Source organism: Dipodomys spectabilis, unplaced genomic scaffold (assembly GCF_019054845.1).
Source record: "Dipodomys spectabilis isolate Male_0828 unplaced genomic scaffold, ASM1905484v1 ptg000131l, whole genome shotgun sequence".
In the NCBI taxonomy this organism is placed as follows: domain Eukaryota; kingdom Metazoa; phylum Chordata; class Mammalia; order Rodentia; family Heteromyidae; genus Dipodomys; species Dipodomys spectabilis.
The window spans coordinates 985678-992062 of record NW_024870808.1 but is presented as its reverse complement, the minus strand read 5'-3'; the positions used below and the strand labels follow the sequence as shown (position 1 = coordinate 992062).

General features: G+C 35.6%; 1 non-coding gene across 1 annotated transcript; it reads right to left on the bottom strand.

Annotated features, from left to right (window-relative positions):
• Window positions 1-2333: 2333 nt before the first annotated feature.
• LOC122116354 lies at window positions 2334-2440 on the bottom strand. The gene has a single exon (XR_006148949.1). It is a non-coding gene; the product is annotated as a U6 spliceosomal RNA (small nuclear RNA).
• Window positions 2441-6385: the final 3945 nt, after the last annotated feature.

Sequence of the window (6385 nt, the reverse complement as noted above, 5' to 3'; positions counted from 1 at the left end):
ATTCTTCTAGGTCTTCCTTATCTTTGCGATGTAACTTAAATGATACAAAACACAATATACTGCTCAGATACTTTTATGTTTTATCAGTTTTGCACATTTTCATATGGATTTCACCTCAGTCTACAACATTCCTTCATCGTTCTGTCCCTGTTATTTTTATATTATCACAACATAAGATAACCAGTTTGATTTACAGCATAAGTTATCCACTGGCTTCCTTGGGAGCAAAGCATGGTCAATAGATATTACTTCTGGTTGCTCACACTACATGTAATGGTTTCTGTACTACTTATCACATTCTATTTGGTATTTAAAAAAGAATGCTGGCTAAACTCAAAGCTCATTCATAGGTTTACGTTAAGTGTTTCACAAGTTTTATGCTCTTAATTCTTAAGATAACATTCGTTATAATGCTAATGTTATTACCATTGTAGTGTTGGGAAAAATTATAGTTAAAGACAGTAAGTGCATGGCCCAAAGACACACACAGTGAGGAAGAAAATGAGTCAAAGTTTCCAAAAGTCTTTCAGCAATACCAAAAAGGTTTATAAAATCTCTCCATTCTCTTACACTCTCAATTCAATATTTATATTGCCCAAGAAATAATAGCGTAGCAAATATTACACATGGTTATTGTTTTCTATCACATTTTGTCTTCAACACAGACTGTGGTGGTGACATTGGGGTATCATGCACAGAGCTGAGCTTACAAATTGAGGTCCGAAGACAGCCAAATTTCTTCTGTCCCACAGTTCCAGTTTCTTTTTTAAAACGTACCAGAACTTTTAAATATCATCACTTACTATCTTTTCACAATCCCCAAACGAATTAAATTGACATATAATCACTCCAAAAGGCTTTCAAATAAGGAGATGATACAACAGGCACCCATAAAGTAAATTTTCTTTTATTTTTAAAATTATTCTAAAAACATTGTGCTGGCTGGTCACACTTATAATCCTATCTACTCTGAATATTTGCTCAGGAGACTGAGATCTGTGGATTACACTTGGGAGCCAATCAGGGCCAAAAAAAAAAACTTCATGAAATTATTTTTCAAAATGTTTAATGAACTAGCAAAGAGCCAGGAATTGAGATGTAGCTTACATAGTAGATCACCAATCTAGATAGGAAAGGCCTAGCAAGACCTTGAAGCCCTGGTTTTAAACTCTGAGCATGATGATATACATGTATGACGTGTGTTAGCAGGTACATGCGTGTTTGCTTGAATGCTGCGGCACTCACACTCACATACATTTATTCAAATTACCTTCATATCAGTGTTCTGCATTAATTTCTTTGTTAGCGATATTATATGGGTAAAATAGAGGAAATAAACTCTTCCATCTCAGAACATTTTTATATGTTTTTTATTGTAATAATACTGTGCAGAGGAGTCACATTTACATGAACAAGGAAACTAGTACATTTCCTAATAAGCATTGCTACCTCCTCCTTTATATTTCCCCTACCATCCCTTCCCTTCCACCTCCACAAGTACACTCCCCTCCCCCTTCCTTCCTCCACCTAAATTGTAAAGTTCATTTTTCAACATAGTGTCTTGTGCATCTCATTGTTACAATGGGTCAACCTGTATCCTTATTTGAGCAATTTTTCCCTTCCCCTCCCCAAATTAGAGAAGGGTACATTCAAGATGTATGTGCACCAACTTCAAATACAGAGAAAACAGGGTTTATAGCGTGGGGAGAAACATACAAAGAAACAAAAAAAAATGCCATCGCTCATTATAAGTACGTTAGAAACAATAGCAAGAAAGAAAAAACCACTTGTGTCACTATCTTGGGGTTCAATTTCTTTAATATCATCTTATCTGGTTCTATGTACATAGCTTTTCAACTTTTCTGCTTATCCCAGACATACATTTGTTATTGAAAATAAGGGAAATCATGGGACCTATGATTCTTTGGACTTGGGTTACTTCACTCAATAAAATTTTTTCCAAGAGTTTCCATTTCCTAACAAATTGGGCGATGTCATTCTTTATGATGGAGGCATAGAATTCCATTGTGTATATATACCACATTTTCTTGATCCATTCATCTTGTGAGGGCATCTGGGTTGGTTCCATATACTAGCTATCGTAAATAATGTTGCAATAACCATAGTTGTGCTGGTAGTTTTAGTATGGTCTTGTTTATGATCATTTGGGTAGATTCCCAAAAGTGGGATTAATGTGTCATAGAGGAGTTTTATGTGGAGTCTTTTGAGGAACCTACATACTGCTTTCCAAAGTAGTTGAACAAGTTTACACTCTCACCAAGAATGCAGTACGGTTCCCTTGTGGCCACATACCTTTCAGCATCTGTTGTTGTAAAAATATGGAATGCTCCACGAATTTTCATGTCATCCTTGCGCAGGGGGCATGCTAATCTTCTCTGTATCGTTCCAATGTTAGTGCATGTGATGCTAAATTGAGCAAAGAACATTTTTTATATATAAAGTATAATTTGTATTGATTTTATGAAACTAGACAATTTAACAAAAATAAGTTCAAAAGAATTGTTGTGAAATTTTAGAATCATGTAATTCTTACATAAGCACACATTTAAGAATAAAATCAAGATAGACATGCCAAAAACAAAATAATTCCAGATATTTGTAGTTCAAGAGATGTGTAGGAGGAGGAATTCAATTATTCTATACAAGGCACCTGTCAAAATGAACATTGCAGCAAGTGTTTAGGTTTGTTAAAGTTTTAATGTTTTAGGGCTGGGAAGGTGGGTCAGTGGTAGAGTGCTTGCCTTGCATGCATGAGGCCCTGGGATCTATTCCTCAGCACCACATAAGCAAAAAGAAAAAAGCGGTAAGTGGCGCTGTGGCTCAAGTGGTAGAGTGCTAGCCTTGAGCTGAAGAGCTGAGGGACAGTGCCCAGGCCCAGAGTTCATGCACCACAAACAGACCCTCCCCCCAAAAAACAGTTTTAATGTTTTAAATATGCTTAATTTTGGGATTTTGCTTATATATGCCAAAAATAGGACTGTTTGGCAGGTATAAAACTTTTTGATAAAGTATTTAAGATTTATGGTAGTAGACATTAAGTACTAAGTATGTACATTTTAAAGTATATGGAAACTTTATTAATGAGAAGTTGCAAAGTCTTTGTGTAAAGAAGCAGAGTGAAGAGTTAAGACTTTAACTATACAGTTTTTGTTAAAAATTTAGAGATTCCTTACTTTATTTGATGATATAAGCCATAATGTACAAATGTATGTTACTAGTCACACACATACATATACACATGTATTCATGCACACATGGAGAAAGACACATAATTACAGCCAACACAATTTCCCCCAGTTGTTGAATATGCCTTAAACGGAACACTTGGAACAATATATGTTGAAGATGTATTTGTCTCTCATAGTTCATTTACCAATCCTCTTATCTCTTAAAACTGGTAGTTTTAGAGAGATTTGATTTACAAAATGCAGTACAAGTGATAGCAAGTCACTTGGAAACCTCAGTAAGTATAAGTGATATGGTGCCTCCCTGCTCCTCACGGAATGCTTACTCTTGTAGACACTCTCAACCACCGAAGTAGCAGGAAAATACCCTGGTAAAGAGTAAAGTTATAAGGCTTTAAATGGCATCCTTACTTGAGCTCTTTTCCCAACAACCAGCATGAATTCCTAGGCAGATGTGTGAGTCCTCCGAAAACTGGACTCTACATATACATTTTACTAACCCATGTGAAAATTCCTATATGAGAAATGCTGACTGAGGTCTTGCTGATTTCCTGGCCAAGAAAATAAGAAAAAAAAGAAAGTATTTTTAATGTTTTAAAGTTTGAGAATAATTTTTAACCTGTCAATAAATGTGTAGAATACAATTATACCAACTGATAAAATAATGATGGCATTTCATTTATGTGCTCTTGGACTTGGCCAGTGATTTTAAATGTGTCTACAAAAGTAGAATCAGCATAAATCAAGCCAGCATTTCTTCATTTAAGATATAAGGAAAGGATACTGGTTGACCCATTGTAACAATGAAATATACAAGACACTCTACCAGAGGATGGGTGAAGGGGGGAGGTGGGGTGGTGTGAAGGGAAGGGATGGTAGGGTTAAAAACAAAGGAGGAGGTAACAATGCTCAATAAGAAATGTACTCATTACCTTACTTATGTAACTGTAACCCCTCTGTACAGTATTTATAATAAAAATATATATTAAAAACATACAAGGAAAACTTATCCCCATTGTATACACACTTAATCCAGAAATTCATTACTGAATTCAAAACCTCTTAGAATTAAATTCCTAAATAGCAGTACTGCATCTATATACCAGTATAAAATTTAAGCATTTTTATTTTTTAATTTTTCACATCTCCTTTCTATCCCTCCCTTTCTCTTATCCTATTCCCGTCCTTCTCTGAATATTATGTTTTTAATTTGCATAATTTTAAGTGTTTCACTTTTAAGTTTTTAATTTTTGTTTTACTATTTTTCCTTGTCTTTTTTTTCTCTTTCTTTTTTCCCCGGGCTCTACTATCATTCTATCCAACCTATTCCCTGCTTTTAGATTAAGACTAAGTTAGCTCTCCCTCTACCTTTCCACATCCCTCTATTCGTATTTATACCCACATCTCTCGCTAAAACTAATAACTTCTGGTTTGCCAAATTCTTCTTTGCTGTTCGTAGCCTATTAATGCATAGTTGTTTGATGTTGAAAAATATATCTGTTGAACTAGATTATATCTGCATGCTTTTGACTGTGCAACTACAGACTTTGCTGATGCTTGCCCTAAGATAGTTTTCTAGCACAAACTGCTGTTACTCTCATCCCAAATGGGCAAAATAACCCGGAAAAAAACAAGAAAAATGTCACGTCCGGGTATCTCAACTCCCACTCATGATAATCAGTGGACAAAACAGATAATGAATAATCCAGAGGAGAACTCCCAAAAAGCTCTACAAACAATAATGGTAAACATGATAAATAAAAAGATTGAAAAACTGCAAAGGACTCTGTTTGAGCATGATAGGGAGAGAGAGGAAGCAAACCGAAGATAAAAACAGGAAGCTCATGGGTGTGAGGAAGCTACTCAAAGATAGATAAAGGAATTGCATGAGCAGCTTGAGAACACTCAAAGAGAAATAAAAGAATTGTGTGAGCAGGCTGAGATCAGTCAAAGAGAACTACAGTAATTGCATGAACGTGAGGAAGCTAATCAAAGAGTAATACAGGAATTGCAAGAGCAAGATGAGCATAGACAAAGATCAATAGAGGCATTCATGGAATCCATAAACAGAGAGCTGAAAGAAGTCAGGGAGTCCACAAAGGGAATGCTGAATGGATCCCAACAGAAGGAATGGAATTCCAAGGAAATCATAACCAATCAACTAAGTGAATTGAGAATAAACATTGAACACCAAATTAAGGAAGTAAAGAATTTCATACAAGATCTAAAACAAAGATCCAACAAAGAATTTGAAGTCATAAAAGCCGACCAACTAGAAGGAAAAGAAAAAAAATAGAAAATCTGGATAGTTGAATAGACCATGAAGAAGATTGAATTCTGAGGATAGAAGACATCCTAGATATTATAGAGAAAGGACATAAAACCATCCTAGACAAATCTAAGAAATATAATAGATCTATTCAACATTCAACCCTTGGAAGACACCATTAGAAGGTCTAATCTGAGGATAATTGTTGTAGAGGAGCACGTAGAACCAGAAGTCAATGGTCTAGGAAATTTGTTTAACAGGATCCTAGCAGAGAACTTCCCAAACATGCAAAAAGATAGGCCTATTCAGATACAAGAAGCTTTTAGAACTCCCAATAGACCAGACCAGAACAGGATTTCCCATTGTCACATTATATGCACAGGATCAATTCAGACCAAGGAAAAGATCCTTAAAGTTGTCATGAAGAAAAGATCAATCACCTATAAAGGGAAACCAATTAGAATCACCTCAGATTTCTCAGCAGAGACAATCAAAGCAAGAAGAGACTAGAATGATGTAAGCAATGCCCTAAAGACAAACAACAACCAGGAATACTTTACCCAGCTATACTCTCCTTAATAATCGGAGGTCAAATAAAACACTTCCATGGCAAAGAAAAATTGAAACTATATATCTCCACCACACCAACCCTACAAAAGAATCTTAAAGATATCCTCCACAGAGAAAACCAACAAGACCACAATAAAGGCCAAGAAACAGCACCCAAACTGAGAATCCAAGAACCATAGGAAGAACACAGTTGCCGCAGCCCGAAGAAGTTGGATAAAATGGCAGGAACTCTCAAATACCTCTCAGTTCTATCTCTCAACATTAACGGATTTAACTCTCCAATTAAGCGACAAAGTCTGTCTACTTGGATTAAAAAGCAAGATGCTTCTATCTGCTGCCT